Below are 14,573 nucleotides of genomic sequence, written 5' to 3' on the forward strand. Positions count from 1 at the left end.
GAAATAAAACCTGATTTTTAGTGATCTCCAGTCCAATAGTCAGATAATGATCTGATTAGAATAATTGGTTGGTGCTACATCCAAAGTGGAATTCATATTTGGATATTTTATTCACTGCATGCAATATCAAAGGAATTTCTAGTGCCTGCGTATCTTCAATCACCTTTCCCCAAAGTATTAAACTTTTCATGGGAGCGGAGCTACTACTGACACCCACTCACCTTGATTTTCATACAACGTGGGATATAGTACAATAGGTAAGCCGTTAGAAATTAGAATAGAGTGTGAATATCAATTCATGACAAATGGGGCTGCAAATCAAGCAGGGTGGGTGTAAATATTCAAGGGGATTATAGTTCTATTATTTTTCTTGCTAAGGACAGCCAGCTCACAGCATGCATCCGTACATGCGAAGCAGAATACCGCTACTTTCCACCCGTAAAGCTGCAGACATGATATGTTAACAGAAAACACATGCAAACCCGGATCCATGACCTAACATTTCCTACCAAAGTCTTCTGTTCTCGATCCAAAAAATGGTACGTGTTTTGATGATATCCAAACCGTTCGCGAGGCATTCCCTACCATGCATGCAGAATCACACTGATTGGTTAGGCCTATGAAGAAGACAACGCTACACTTTCAATGGGCAAAGGTCCTCCAGTCAGTCGGCGAGGATCATCAGAGCAGTTAGATTTTTATGGTGGGGCCCTTTACAGCATTGGTTCCCTGATGAATGGTCTGAATCATATAGACATGTTCGGTCTGTAAATTTTGGGACAGAGTGGAATCTAGCCTAGTCCTGTATATTATTTGAGCCCACAGTGAAAAATATCGGGAAGACTTCTGCTGGGGAAATTTTTGAGAGATTTTTAATTTTGAGGTTATTGTAGGAATATCACTGAGAATGTCTCACTAATTTAAAATAATAAAATATTATTTATTATAAATTAACAAATATTTTTAATTATTAATATATAATTCTGTAATAAATTAGTTAAAAGGGATCTTTAAGAAAATTTCTTCATAACTTTGAATTTTACCACAATGTCTCAACCTTTTTAATGTACGTTATAAAGTAGGGCAGTGTGCTTATTGGGCTAATGAAATTTCTAAGATGCAATCATTCACTATCTTTCTTTAAAATGTTTTAGGGTCCATGCATCGCGGGTCCACTTGGCATGTGTGCATGACATCCAACCCATTCAGCTGGTGCATCCTCCAATTCTGAACGTATAAAACAAAAATTAGGGCAATCAAATTATCAGGTGGGCCACACTTATAGATAGCACTAATCACCAACTAAAAATTTTCAAAATTTACTTGTGGCCTAGTTTATGATTAGATCCGCGTGATATGGTTGTATGCATACAAGATGGTGGTATGAAGCTATTGGACGGGTTGGCACGCAATGCTAGATTCTAGCACTTCGTTTTATACGATGAAGGAATCTTAGTCATTTTAGTCGCCAAGAGCACACCTCACTGGCCTATGAAGGCCGCCCGTTGGATAGTTTCGCTATCCACGGTTGAGATAACTTTCCAACTGGATGGATGGTTTCAGATGATAAAGCAGAATATCAAGTGTAACGTAGAGATATTTGTCTAATGATAATTGGTGGGTCTTGCCATGTGAACAATCCCGATAAGAATTAGTAGCAGCGGTCTTAAACACCATTTTTTTTCGGTACAATGTGTCATTCTTCTTCCTTTTTGGAATATAAATGACGTAGGAAATAGCGTAAAGGGATAAAGAAAAAAATCACGGTCTTTATCAAGTGATAAAAACCTTTAATTTACGAGAGTATTTTCTTGAATCCAAAAAAAAGAGAAAAAATTTAAATAATTCAAATAATGTGTAATTATCTTTGATTACTTCATTACATCACTAAAAAATAAGAAACAATAAATCCTAATTCATAATTGCCAAAAATAATAAATTCCTAACATTAATTAAGAGTTCTAATTCAAGTAAAATAAAATTTTCCCAAAATAGAAAATCTAGATAAACTTTACTAAAAGAGCCCTAGCATAACCAGAAGCAATTTCTAAAAATAAAAACTCTTAAAACTATAAGAATAAGGAAATATGACATAAATTAAAATGATTAAAAATAGTAAAACAATTTAAAATCTTATTTTTGAACAAGTAGAGTGCTTTTTCTTACAAAACAGAGTGACGTAGCCCACTTTGTGAACCAATTTACCCCATATGGCCCATTACAATAAAGATTGATAGGTTGTGTGCCCCGTAACGATACACGAGTCAAAAGTTATGTCTAATTTATAATTCACCTTCTTCTAGTCCAACCATGCTAGGAATATATCTGTGCCACGTCCTACATTTTACCCCTTTCGCTTATAATAAATTCATCCTCAAGTTTTTTTTTTTTTTACTTTTTGGGGTTAGCTTGTTAGTACACACCCATATCAGTACACACACTCGATGTTAGCCACCCCTTCTAGGATCGATGCCAAGACCTCAAGTGTTGAATAAATCTATCTCTACCTTTTGCATATACAACGGCTTCCTCATGATCAAAGTGGTGGACTGCGATTCATTACCAATGTCACACCACACGATGACCATGAGTTCCATCGTCGACCTCATATTGTTATTGTAAACATGGATCTATCTTACGACATTCATTAAACGGTCGATCACTGCTTTCATGGCTTGCCAATTCTCCTGATGGAAAGCTTCAAATGTCGTCGTTATTATATGATTATTTCCTAGAGCACCGTTTATGGGATTGCTACCCACACTTTCATTGGATGCCATCATCTCGAGGAAAAGCCTTACTCTAATACTAATTGACGTAGGAAAGAGCGTGAAGGAATAAATAGAAAAATCACCGTCTTCCTTAAGTGACAAAAACCTTGAATCCCAAAGGTATTTTCCTGAATCCACAAGAAAAAAATAGATAAAACTCAAATAAATTTTTATTTAAATAATGTGTAGTTATCTTTGATTACTCCATTATATCACTGATAAATAAGAAAAATAAACCCTAATTCGTAATTACCAAAAATATCAAATTCCTAGCCCTAATTAAGAGTCATAATTCAACTAAAATAAAATTGATTCAAAATAGTAAATTTGGCCAAAATAGAAAATCTAGATAAACCTTACTAAAGGAATCCTAATATGATTAGAAGTAGTTTCTAAAGATTTAAAAAATAATAATAATAATAATAAATTCTATAATTCTAAAAATAAGAAAACACGACAAAAATTAGAATTATTAAAAATAGTAATTTTTTTTTTTTTCTAAAATCTCATTTTTAAACTGGTAGCGCATGTTTTCCTACGAAACGAACTGATGCGGCCTACTTTGTATGTCGGTCACCCTTATTGATAGGTTATATGCCCCACAATGATAGCCAGATCAAACGTTATGGCCAATTTACAGTTTACCTTTAGTGCAACCATGCTAGGAATGTATTTGTGCCATGTCCTACATCAATAAAGCTATATTGATTTAATTTTTAATTTTAATTTTAAATCAAATTGAGACATATTCCATAATACATTTATATGATTTTTATGTCCATGAACCATGCAACAAGGAGATCCCATTTTTGGACAAGAAATTGTGTCCTATGCTTCTTCCAAAACAGCTATAAGGATTAAAGAAAAAGAAAAAGAAAAAATGAAAAAGAAAAATGAAAAATGAAAAAAAGAAAAAGAAAAAGAAAGAAAGACATGGTCTGTGTTCTTTCATAACTTTGCACTGCTTACACATTTTTAGATAGTTACAATGCAACTCAATTCATCTAAAAAACTTTATACTTGTTTTGGTGCATATCTGCTAAGACTTGTGTAAAAATACTGATTGATGATATCGTATCTACTGTATATAGTGAGAAGTGAAAGGAATAAAGAGTACTTGCAACCGGTTCTGGTATAGCAAAAGCATGAAATACAAATGACCTTAGAAGGGTTTTTTAAATGCCTAAAAGAACACTTGAATAATTCAGGGTGAAGCTGTGTGGTAAGCCAGCCAATCTCTAGTCCTTTACTCGCCGAAAAAGTCCAATGGACACGATGACATGTTAGGTTTTTGAGGAAGCCGCATGCTTCGTATTTGTCTTGGGTATGAAAAAAAATAAAAAATAAAAAATAAAAAATAAAATAAAATAAAATTTGTCCTGGGTACATGTCCTAGTTACAAAATACTAAGTTTATGAACAGATTCATAAGATTTCTGGAGTGCTCCAAAGACGTTCAAAATCTTTTGCCACAGAAATAATGCTGCATTCCAACTCTCCTCATCGAGTGCCTAATGGGTGGCTGAGGACTGTCCAACGGCCTGTGCCTACAACCTAGTACAAACCATAATTTCTTGGTCTACAGATGAATGTAGCTTTTGCACATAAGATCTTTCATTATAGATATTAGAAAATTTTATTAAGGGAACTCAAGTAAATGAGAAAATTGAGGTTATCTCAGCAGTGGGTCAAGTGAACCTAACTCGAGAATGAATCGTTTTTCAAAATTTTGGTGAAATAGGATTAGTGAAGCTGACCCCAAAAGAGCTAGGACGATTCTACTATGAAGCTTATGATGAAACTCGAATAGGATAGAATGAGCCAGGAGGGATCATGATTAATAAACAGATAATTATGAAAACGGCAAAAAGGCAAAAAGGAAGGGGAGAGAGAGAGAGAGAGAGAGAGAGAGAGAGAGAGAGAGAGAGAGAGAGAGAGAGAGAGAGCAGTGATGGATGGATCGACAATCCATAGAGAATGCGACAACGATCCAATACAAATTGAAGATTTCAAGGCACCTTCTTTCTCAGATGCAAATACAATTAGAAATAACTTCGTGGAAAGATATTCGGTATCCAATGCCATATAGGCTAATTTCGCTTTTCAAAATTCAAACTGACGTACAAATGATCACAAGGTAATGCGGTGGGTAGGTTTAAGCCACATAATTCCATCACCTAGCTCTAGCTAAAGACACTGATACAAAGAAAAAGAAAACTGAAGAGCCCTGATTATGAGGCCCGAGAAGTGAAGGATTCAACACCTCACGTGTGAGTCCCTTGATCTTCGTTCCAAGATTGGATGACCACTGATTATTCAAATACCAAATTTACCTTGAAATGTTTTAGAATTTTAGAATATTCCAGAATTGGATATCTATTGATGTTTTATGAACTTTTGGGTATCTATCATGATATTCTTACTGTTTGGTCTAAATACGATGAGAAAAACAAAAGATACGTAGGTCATGGTTGTAATCACAGTTCAAAAACTCGACTACACTCAATATCTAGCGAGGTAGGATCGACTCAAAGACTCAACACAGGTCTTTATTCAACTTGACTCACTATATATAAGCTATTAAAAATGTGCTAATAGTCATAATATTTTAAATAGTAAATAGCATGTAGCATAGCACTCGTTCCTTGAAGTGAGAGGCATAAGCTAGCTGCTTCTAAATTTTAAATTGAGGTAACATGTGCTTGGTTGCACTAAATATTATGAATCTCATGATATTTTCCATCAAATTAGATTGATATATATATATATATATATATATATATATATATATTGGAAAGCAAGTGAGTAAAACTCTCTTGAATAATATTTTTTCCATCAAATTAGATTAATCAATATTGAAATTTAATAATATTTTGTGTAACCAAACACCACATAAAACAATAGTAAAAAAAGGGTAAAGATTAAGTAAAGATATTGGAACTGAATTAATGCAAGTACTTGTATTATTTTACAAAAATGATTGAAAATATTAACTAATTTTTTAAATAGAAGAATGTAACAAACCATTAAAAATATTAATTGATTTTAATATTTCAATAAAAAATAATTTTTAATGTAAGCTATGCGCAGGATATATTATGCAGCACGTGGCACAAGCAAATTAGTGTGTAGTGTGGGTTTGCAGTACTTCAATTGAATAGTCAGATGCAGGGTGATTGTTTGTGTTGCTATATGGGTTTGCCATACTTCAATTGAAAACGTTTGAGATTTCTCATAGCCATGAGCAATTAGCAAGTTTCCTCATGCAAAAATTATTATCCTGAAATACTTTGGGTATTCTATTTAAATAGAAAATTACCCAAAAAAAAAAAAACTAATTCTAAGAATGAATAGGTAGAACATGTATTTACATGTAGCATTCAGTGCATCTATGTTGATACTGTTGATGTTCAATTATTTTTTCCCCCTTTTAATACTTATCTGTTTTAAAAATATTAAATGACTCTAATATCTCTTAATTTATTTGTCAAATATCAGGTCGAATTTAATAATTCGTCTAGTCTTCTACGAAAACCTAACCAGGCTGGATATCAAGACATCTTTTTTGAATTTTTGAGCTATAGCTGATACTCATCGACATGATGAGAGATAACCAATGAGTCGTGTCCTTGTCACATAGACTATAAGTAACAAGATGATTAACCAAGATTATTAGTGCTAGCTTATTCTTGAATTACTAAAAGGACCCCAACTTCCTCCGACTATATGCACAGATATAAAGCATGGCACGGTTTGGGAATGGACATTGAAAATCCAAAATTTCTTATGATACAAGATACAATAAGCGTTGGCTACATGTCAAAAGTATGATCACATCAGAATATCTCTCTAGCCACAGAGCTCCTGGATTTGCCATTGATGTCTCTCTCTCTCTCTCTCTCTCTCTCTCTCTCTCTCTCTCTCTCTCTCTCTCTCTCTCTCTCTCTCTCTCTCTCTCTATATATATATATATATATATATATATATATATATAAACCAAGCCCTACTAATATTTGTAAAGTTGAACTCTCACGTAGACGTTTTCAACTGACTATCTTTTTGCTCTTCTTTTAATTTTAGAAGCTTCTTATTGATTTCGGATGGTGCATTTTCCTTCTCGTGTAAGGTTTATAGGTGGACAAGGCTTACACAAGGCTGCTCCCCCATTTGCTTTGAACCAAATACTAAAACTATAATCCAGTGCATAACATGCAATGACTGATCCTAAGGAATGAGCTGAACGAAAACCAGTTAACCAGACATAGCCAGGGCGCAAATCAATGTTCAAAAAGCAAATTCATATCAGCTTGAATTTTCCAAACAACTGTTCACTAATAGATGTTTACCATCTCTTAGTCAATTTGATTTTTCATGACAACCTATCCATTCTAGATCCCACAATTCGGATGATTTAATTTTAGTGAATGCCTAGTACATGTACAAGTTTTAAGTGCCTGAATATCAGCCAATGTTGTCAAAATTATTTATGTCATCACAAATTGCAGTAAGGGTTGAATGATCTTGAATAACAAGTCATATCATAAATCATAAGATTTTTCTGAATTTATTAAAATATCAAATAATATGAAAAATAAATAAACCAGGAAAATTTTAAAACTTATCCTTTCTCGATTTCCCATTAACATGCACTAATAAGTGATTCATGCCGTGATGTTGGACAGTGACAACCTGTATATGGTATGCATCTTAGTGCTAAAAGGATTCATGTCTTTCCTTTATGTTTTTTCTTTCAGGAAATTTATATTGAAAAGCACATCTCCTTTAATAATTTCACCTTTCTTCAGTGTAGAATCAGGAAGAGTAACATTCCATTGTTTGGACAAGAAATTAGGAAAAGATATTTTGATTTCTTTGCTTTAGGTTACTGAATATCAAAATCTCCAAATTCCAATCTCTTGGACATCTGAGTCATGCATATGGTGTGCCCATCTTGTTGGTGTCCTAACCAAAAAAAAAAAAAACCAAATGTTTGGGATAATGCCCAAGATCAAGACCTTCAGTGGGAAACAGCCAAACATAATTTGTAAAGTCAACCACAAGTAATCCATACAAGACTATGACCATGACAATTATATTTAGCTATAGAATTTAATATTTTATGAAATTCCCTATTCGGCAAACACCTAAGAAAAAGTTCATTTCAATTAGTTAACAGTAATTATGTATGAGAGATCTTGATCTCTCATACATAATCACTGTTAATATGAATTCATTAGGTATTAGAGATCAAGAATTCTAATATATTATTACTCTTAACTAAAATGAAATCATCTCATTTTTGGGCATCTACCAAATAGGGCTATAGAATTTTAAAATGATTCAGGTTAGTTTACTCAGTTTTTAGGCTCAAACTAGTATTAACATGTTTGTCTAAGTCTCGCAAGGAAATTATATAAAAGAATTGTAAGATTAGATTTGAAGAAGAATAAACAGCATTCGTTTTTCAATTACAAGGCCAATTCGTATAAGAGTCGCGACTTAACAAGTTGGAGCTCATCATTGAGATCCAAGCCAACATGTCATGGACCAAAATCAGTGTTGTTGTATGAGAAGAATGGGCTGCTAGGTTTAAATAAAAAAAAAAAAAAAAAAAGAGTCAAAAGATCCAAAGTCAACATACATTTTTGGCTAACTTGATTAATGTACACCCTCGATTTTTGGGATACAACATGTTTTCGATGTGCCCTATACAATGAATGGACTGGATCTCTGACATGTGTATGCCATTTTGTGGATCTTTAACATGTGCCCTTGCCCATCATATACAAGGGGACCCTTAATAAATCACAACCCTTCCATCAAAGTGATAGTCCCTTTGCTTTTCATTCCCGATGCTGGCGATACGTGCAAGCACATTACCCCTATACTCTATGAACTGAAAAGCATCCAGCCACATCTCATCCAGAACGATCAATGACCTAAAAGCAAGATTGGGATAGATAAATCTCCTCCAGCTCTAGATCTTATTGCTTCATTAATATTTAAAACCCAAATTACTGAAGTAAAAAAATTTGTTTCACCTTCAATTCTCTAATTGCTCAAGCTTTATGATCACTTTATGGACCAAGACCATCTGAGCGTCACACACAACTATGACCATCGTAATTTCCAACAGACTATAATCTCTACCATTTTATCTTGAATCATGCATACACAAAAGTTGGAATGCAATAGCATCCTACTCAAGGTGAAACTGGTAATAATGTATCCGCCAAATTCCGGGACCACTTTTTCCTATTTCTAATAATAGAAGAAGAGAAATTTGGAAAAAAAAAAATGGAATAAGAGAAAGATGCTCTCTAACACTAACACTCCCCACTCAAGCCCGAGCACAGGTATCACATATGATCAGCTTGCCCACAATGCCAAGAAGAAGAGGAGTGAATGGCCTTGATGAAAATGTTAGCTAGCTGATCCTTGGAGTGAACATGAGGTATAGACAATAGTAAGTTAATGGGACCTTTTCATGAATAAAGTAACAATCCACCTTGATGTCATGAAATACATGGTTGGGTGCATTATGAATGGCAGCGTGATTGTCACAATTTAGTAGATTGGATGACTTCAACTCTAAGCTCTTGAAGAAGAGATTGGAGCCAGATCACTTCATATGTAACATGGCTCATGGAATGATCTCATGCAACAACATTGGAGCGGGTGACAATCGTCTGTTTCTTATCATTCCATGAATTAAGATTAGAGTCCATAAAAGTGCAGAACTATGTAGAAGAAAAAAGAAAGGAAAGAGAAGAGGAAAGGGAGGAGGAGAGGAGAGAGAGGTATAAAATAAGGTTGATGAAACTCTAGATCTGATACTATATAAAAAAATCGAGAAAAAATAAATTGAAAAAATCGATATTAGAGAGAGATGCTCTCTAAACCTCTTTTATTAAACCAACCTTAATTACAAATTAATACGGTGTCCCCAAGGAGAACTAAAATATGAACAAATGCAAATATATATACTGTAACACTAATGAATTTCTTTGACTCAATAAGTTTTGTAATGTCCATTTTCTTATTATTTAAAACATGAAGGGTAGCAGCAACAAATTTGAGTGCAAGAGCAAGGTTAGCGCATCTCCTGTTACATGTTAGCATGTCAACTTGTCTCTCATTATGATGGCTCACCTTCGCACACACATGCACGTACATGTGCATACAGCTATATAAGGCCTTTTAGTTTTTTTTTGGAAAAGTTGGACACTAAGTTTGAAAACTCAATCATAAAAAGAAACTTCACATTATCGCCATTTAACATGTGCAAGGAAGGAAAGTCCACGTAGGACTTGGTTTCTATGATGAGATAGGAGATTCAATATATAAATAAGAGAAACTCTTGGCCTTCTCTATCCAAGCTCCAAACATGTAAGGCTAACCATCTCTATGTGCACATTTGAAAGAATTGAGGAGAAGATAAGCCAAGGGTGCCTACATACAAGGAGGTGAGAGTGACAATCAGAGCCATTCATTGTTGTGCAACCACATAGAGGAATGCCATCCCTTGTTGATTTGGCTAGGCGTGCGTGGCCAATCCCACTTCTAAATTATAGTTTTCTAGTCAATATTATTGCATATATATGCATTTTCCGATCATAGGTATGGAATCATGGTTGTAAAAAATTAACATGTAGTATCAAAGCTTAGGTTTGGAAACCATATATAAGTAAATTCATGAACAATAACAAACCTCATGATTGTCTGTAGGCCATTCAATGGGATTAGATACGCATCTCACGAAATCCATGCATGAATTTGGGTGAATAACTTGAATAGCTTAACATTACCAGGTCAGTGATGTGAATTTAGAATCAGATCCATAGCTCAAGTGGTAGATTGAGTGAAAGATACCTCGTTTCAACACTGAGGTCTTGGCATCGATTCCCTAGAGGGGGTGGTTAACAATGAATTGTGAACTGACAGTGGGTGTACTAACAAGCTTACAAAAAAAAAAGAAAAAGAGATAGGCTTAAAACCTAAGTCATTCTATAATTATATGTATAATTAAAGACTCCATTTTAATGCATTTCAAGAGAATTAACAAGTCCGAAAGAATGGACTGTGTATTATAAATAATGTTGTCATATGCGACTGCATATGCGCATATCCATATGCAAATCGCATATGCGATCATGGCACACATGCGATCACATATTGGCCATGGCACATTGAATTTTTTATTTTTATTCATATTGGCCATGGCATATTGAATTTTTATTTTTATTTTTTTTGTAAAAAAATAACATTTTCCTAGAAAACTTCTAAAATCTCCTCCATTTGCAATGTTCTCACTCCAAAACTCTCTTACTCCCTTTTTCTCTTACATTTCCTAATTAAAAGTGGTCTTAATCTCTCTCTCTCTCTCTCTCTCTCTCTCTCTCTCTCTCTCTGTGTGTGTGTGTATGTGTCTGTGGGAAGTTTGTAGATCAAGATTCCGGCACTTTCAAGTTTCAAGGAAGATAGCTTGTTGATTTTCTACAATAATAAATACATAGCTTGTTGATTTTGTTGTTACTTCTTGTTAACTATATTGTTGAATGTCAATGACTTGATGTTTAATTCATTGTTTAATTGATTTTATCTCTCTAAAATGTATTTTAAATATGTAAAATTAGTTATCTATTAACTTAGAAAAATTCCCCTTAGTTTCTTACATTTTTTTTAAAAAATTCCCTATTATATAAATATATTTTTATTTTTAATTTTTGAATATATATATATATATATATATATATATATATATAGCATATGCGCATAAGCATATGTGATTCGATATCATTGATTATAAAGAACCTAAAGATAAGGTATTATCATCGAATAACTTTGATAACACCACCTTTATGGAAAGGACCTAAACGTCTTACCAATTGAAAATTGCTTATATTAGATCTAATTCATACGTTAAACCTTTATTGGAAAAATCAGATCACTTACTATCTAAGGTCATGGTTCTTAAAAGGAACAAATATGTGTCGGCATTTAATGGACAAAAAAAATTGATGGCTAGATTTATCTATTTGATCAATTACTTGTGTAGATTGGGTTTGAGTCGAGTTGTTCATTCATGAAAGACTGATGCGGTAGCACTTATGGAGGTTGATCATTAGAGGTATACTGTTCATCTAGCCAACATTTTTGTTAAGCCTGCTAGCAGTCACAGGGGAGCAATGCACCTTTGCATGGGGGTTTGGGGGTGTAACCCTAGTCCACATGGAAAATTTCTAATTTCACATGAAATTTTATATAAATCCTAGTTCGTTTGGGGGTAATATATATTATGTTGTGTATGTGTGAGTGAGTGAGTGAGAGAGAGAGAGAGAGAGAGGAAGGGGGGGGGGGTTGGAAACATAATTTCGAAAGGGAACTATGTAAATCTCTGTGTTGTGGTTTACCTCATTTTCTTCTACTTTTTTTTTATTTCGATATTGTTATGTGTGGTCAAGAAGGGATCTTTTTCTCAATGTGATGGACTGATAAGAGTTGTGCACCCTTCATGTAATAAGAATTGATTGAATAAGGTCTAAACCATTCATCCAATGCACACCTTTGATGGTCAGATCTAGATCATCCATTTTATGGATACTAATTGTCATATCTGACCATTAGATCTGTAATGTGGATTAATTGAGCATTATGCATGATAGATCTGAACTATTTATGTTTTGGGTGAAATAGATTTAGATCATTCATTGTAGATAGTGAATAATTAGATTCTTGTGCTTTGGGCTATGTAGGTTTATTGAGGATGGGTCCATGATGTCATAACAATGTTTGGAAATTCTAGTATTAGGTTCAATGAGGTTAGAAGATTTGGTCTAATATTGTCGACCCGATGATGATGGTCCTTGGAGGCAGTGGGATGATTGGGTGGCTGATGATGGTAGCTAATGGTAACAACATTTTTTGCAAAAATTTTGGCTGATGATGGTAGCTAATGGTAACAATATTGTGTGTGGTTTTTGTTTGTTTGTTTGTTTGTTTAGGTGGTTCATCCACAGGGACCCGTCTCTCTTGGATTTGGCATTTTAAGTTACTATTGTAGTTCTCTTGGCAAGGCTCTGTTTAAAGGATTAGTTTAGTCTCAATCGTGGTCCTAGTTTTGCTTCTTTCTTTTTAAATTTTGTTAATGTATGTTCCGTAGATTTATATGATAGGTGCAGCTCGAATCTTTTTGTGGGACCTACCTGAAATATTGTACATATATTTCAACATATCAATAAAGTTATAGGTGGTGCACTCCCACCTTTCTAGAAAAAAAAAGGAAAAAAAAAAGAAGAAGATTCGAACAGTCTATTTCATGAATGAACATGGGGCCATAAATAAGCTGCCCATTTAAGGGACAATGGATGGTTAGATCTGAACAATCCATTCTTAGGAGATCATGAGAAAATTTGGACCATCCATCTTTTGGGTGTTACTGTCAAATTTGGATTGTTCCTTTCTTAAATGATGATGACTACCTTTGGACCTCGATATTTGAACACCGGTGCCCATCTTTGGACTTGATTGTTGTAAATTGTGCATATGACTTGTCTATGCCATATGCCACGAGATCTTGATTAGCGGGTGTCAACCATGTAAGATCATAATGATGTGTTGGTAGGTGCTCAGTGTACCATGATTAACCTTGCAAAAACAATTGTATACACAATGAGAATTAATGAAGAATTTATGGGATGGTGGATGTGAATCTTAAGTATTAAGGGCCCCATGTTCACCTACATGTTTACACAATTGGACTCATTGGACACCAATTAATTCACTTGTATGATAATCTCCTAGCCATACAATTATCATAAAGAGATAAAATCCTTAGTGGCACATCATTGGATTAGATACATTCTAAATACATGAATGATGATTCAGAATCTAAGGTTTGAGTATTAGTGCAACAATCACTAAAGGGGCTTGATCAATATCAAATCAAGGGTTTTGTGGTCCCCATTAGTATTCCTAGCAACATAATCCACCTCATGTAAAACAAGCATCAACCCAAAGGTACAATCGTTCGAAAGGGTGATTGGCATAGTGTGATTTGTTATGCACCTCAATATAGACCAGCCCATGAGCCCATGCATTTAAAGTCTACTAGTTATAGGGTGTACTATTAAGATAGTCGTTGAGTGGACAATTGGTGTATTACAATTTCAACCCAAAGAAGTTGTGATGACACACCATGTCACTCTTTAGAGGTATTAATAAAACCACTCTAGTTTATCGCTCCAATTCTCAAAGCACTAAATTATGTGATGCAGGACAATTAACCACTTACTCTAAAAGCTCGAACTGTTAGAGTATGGTAAATTAATCCCTTTATCTCATAGCCCAGGCCTCACATCGCATGGGTTAGGACCTCGGCCAAACCCCCTTCGTGGGCCCCAAATCACATGGGGCACCTACCTCGAGTGTGTCCCTGCATCCCACGAGCTACCCCACTCAAGCCTGGTGTGAAATGCTCATTAATCACCCCTGGTGAGGAGTCTCGAACATGAGACCTCCTTCATGAGCTGCACCCACCACGAGTGTGCCCTTGCATCCAACAAGCAACCCCACTCGAGCCCGGTGTGAAAATACCTCGGCATTAATCACCCCCAGTGAGGAGTCTCGAATACGAGACCTCTTGCTCTGATACCAATTTGATGCAGGACAATTAACCACTTGCTCTAAAAGCTCGAACTATTAGAGTATGGCGAATTAATCCCTTTATCTCATAGCCCAGGCCCTACATCGCATGGGTTAGGACCTCGGCCAAACCCCCTTCGTGGGCCCCAAATGGCTGCCC

The 14,573-nt window shown here is 34.8% G+C and overlaps 1 protein-coding gene across 4 annotated transcripts in view; it reads right to left on the reverse strand.

The window, feature by feature from the left end:
* The window catches only part of LOC131243104 (transcription factor TCP2), a 32,540-nt gene that overhangs the window by 4,066 nt on the left and 13,901 nt on the right, over positions 1–14,573 (reverse strand). The window lies entirely within an intron of this gene.

Source organism: Magnolia sinica, chromosome 1 (assembly GCF_029962835.1).
Source record: "Magnolia sinica isolate HGM2019 chromosome 1, MsV1, whole genome shotgun sequence".
Classification (NCBI taxonomy): domain Eukaryota; kingdom Viridiplantae; phylum Streptophyta; class Magnoliopsida; order Magnoliales; family Magnoliaceae; genus Magnolia; species Magnolia sinica.